The 3,293-nt window shown below is 27.5% G+C and overlaps 1 pseudogene; it reads right to left on the bottom strand.

Moving 5' to 3' along the window:
- Positions 1 to 143, bottom strand: LOC122049729 (annotated as a pseudogene).
- Between the last annotated feature and the right edge of the window lie 3,150 nt (positions 144 to 3,293).

Below are 3,293 nucleotides of genomic sequence, written 5' to 3' on the forward strand. Positions count from 1 at the left end.
TAAGGGTGCGTCAGACCCTTGCAGTAGTGTAACGCAAGAACGACTCTCCTTCACAAAAAATTAATTTAATTTTTTATATCAGATATTAAACTAATAAGAATAAACACTACACTTGATCTTAGCCAAAAGACTGAGAAAGGTATACTTTCTAAAGTAGTTGGTCTAAAGTATTTATAGAAGTTTCTTTAATCGTAGTGTTGCTAATGTTAGATGTGAGATTAAAAAAAATTATGATAGTATATATTTTTATATAAAAAGTAATCAGAAAAAATTGTTAATAAAATTTAAAATCTATTTTTAGTATGAAAAGAAAAAAAGTATTACATAATTTTATTTTAGGATTCGTCAAAATTAATCAGTAAAGATTTAAATTTTTAAAATATTATCAGTCAAGTTGGACTCATTGAGATTTTAATTTGATTTATTATTTAGTTGACCATCTTTGAATTTATTGTCTTTGAGATTTTCAATGCTCGTAATCTATTTCTTTAAAATTTCACATTATTAATATTCAACTCCTAATCTAAAAATATCCGCATGAATTAGTTATTTTTTATTAAAATAAGAATTATTTTAGTCGTGCTGACATGTTTACCCGTTTAGTTTGCCGCTTCATTATACCTGTCGCAGGCCTAAATTAATCATGCAAGACCAACGGTGATTGACTATAAATGAAAGCCGAGCTCTTGCAAACTTGCAGCTCTGGGCACGTGGTCCGGATCTTGCTTGGATCGTCCTAGCTAAATTAGATTTGGCTAAGTCGCTTGATATTTTTTTTTATAAATAAATAAATTTAAACATAGTTAAATAGATAAATTGTAAAGAAATTTATGTTTACGGCGGAAAAATACAGCAGTGGTTTATTTTGGCTGAGTAGGCCTTTTGACCAATTTATCTCAGATTAGAGAATATTTAGAGCTGCTTCATTCATCAAGTTGGTAGATTTATATTTTTTGTTCTGATGCCCACTTAATTTTGTCTTCCCTTTCTTTAGCATGGAAAAATCCAAAAGGGAAACTAATGTCTTTAAATATTATAAGAAAAGTATTGTGGGTTTTTATATAAATCCATGCAGTAAATATTCTTTTCCCACTAAATTATTTTCATATCAATATTCCAAATTATATTCAGATCAATTGCATTTTAATTCTAAAATTTTAAATGTGGGGTACCGCCATATTAGCAATCCTGGTGACTAGTCCAGCTAGGTCAACGATAATATAAATTATCATGTAGACAGACTGAATTTTGCCGAATTTTAACTTCGGATATTACAGTCATTATCTAGTATATTTATCAACTGAGCCAGCACTAACACCCATTCTATTCTAAAATTTTAAACAATATGTTAAAATGAACTAATAGAAGAAATCAAAATAAATTAAATAAATTTCTTTTTACAAATCAAACTGATTAAATTTTGTTATTAAAATTGAACAAATTAAATCAATATAAAATTAATTAATTTGATCAATTACCGAATTAATCGATCAGTCAAGTCAACTGATAATATTATTAATCAAATGACATTAAATAGTTATATTATCAATTGAGTTATGTAGTTATTGTCCGATTTAAATATATCAATCGTCGGAGAACCATCGACTGATTATGTTTCAATTTAATCAATTTATAAATTTTAAAATCCAAACCAATCAAATAAATCAATATTTAAACAAATGAATTTATCAATTAAGCAAACTGAATTTCTAAAATTCAGTAATTAATTCAGTTTAATTATTTTTTTAATCACCTTGAATACTGGTTTCTTTTCTTTTATCTGTTGCAATGGTTTTATATGGCCACAAGTCAATCGCCCCCAACTCGCTAATGCTTCCTTCGCAGTCCCAAAATTCCAGTGACAAAATATGATTTTTTAGATTTCTTAGGTCACGTGACATTTTCTTTCTCTAGAATAGTCAAAAATCGGCTCACAAAACATACACAGAATATAAAGTGGATTTTAAATTTTCAAAATTAACTCTGCAGTTATACTTTAAGGGTTGAGAAAATTAATAATTGAACTGATCAAACCATTTAAATTGAAACTGAATAAATCGATTTTTTTTACATGACTGAACCGATAAATTTTTTTATAAAACTTGAATAAATTGAACCCATAAAACATCAGTTAAATAAGTTGAAAATCAAAATAATCAAACTTTTAGTTATATCAGGATAAAAAAGTCACTAATAATAGAATTAAAGATTTTAAACTTCATTCGCTCGTCCTAACATGAAGGAGGTAAATTATGGATAATTATTGATCATTAGTGTAAATGATCAAGGTATGAGAAAGGCCTGTTCGGACGTGTCGAGTTTCGACATCAAGGTGATAAAAGACGAATATGTTCGCCCCTAGCACCCCCGCCAACCCGTCCCAAGGTCAACACGAAGATAAATCACGGGCGGCTACTAACTTTTGGAATAGTGACTAACACATAAGGGAGACATTTACCTCGTCTTTATCGAGATTCGAACCCCAGATCTCATGATGATAATATTTTATGTGCTGACCACTAGACCGTACCAAAGAGACTCGACTTCAAGACTTTATATGATAATACTTCATATCCCAACCACCGTACCACTTTAAAACATCGACTTCTTGCTTCATCCAATGTAGATGGTCAATATATATTTCTCATGCAAATCAATATTCTTAATGCGCTTCAGAACCTCTGAACTTGAATGTACATCATTTGTTTCGAACATGCACGGAGGAAGACATCTCACTGCATTTTAACAGGAAACCTACAGCAAAGAAATAATCTGGAGTTCCAGCCATTTTAGCGATCGGATCAAATTAGCTATCAAAAAAAAATTCTAGTCTAAGTTAAATTTTATAGTAATTGAGTCAAGCAAATCTAAATGAATTAAATCAAATAATTGTTTAAGTTTAACTTAATTTATTTATAAGCTTAAACTTAATTTGTTTTGATATCATTAGGTTCAAACTTATTTAATTATTTAAAATTTTTACATTTTTAACTTATTTAATTAGTTACTGAGTTTGATAATATAAATTTATTTATTTATTTTAAAAATTTATTTAACATATTGATAAAATTTTTAATATTAACATTATTTATAAATATTATTCAGAAACATTAATAAATTAACATATATGTGTATTCAAATTTATTTGTTTAGTTTTATGAGTTATTCAACTATGTTCATTGATCATATGTGTATTAAATGAACATAAATAAATTTTTACTAAGTCAAACATGAAACTTACACGTTTAATTTATCTATAGTCTTACATACCTTTAAAATTTTCTTATCTATTT

The sequence above is a fragment of the Zingiber officinale genome, chromosome 2B (genome assembly GCF_018446385.1).
Source record: "Zingiber officinale cultivar Zhangliang chromosome 2B, Zo_v1.1, whole genome shotgun sequence".
Taxonomy (NCBI): Eukaryota; Viridiplantae; Streptophyta; class Magnoliopsida; order Zingiberales; family Zingiberaceae; genus Zingiber; species Zingiber officinale.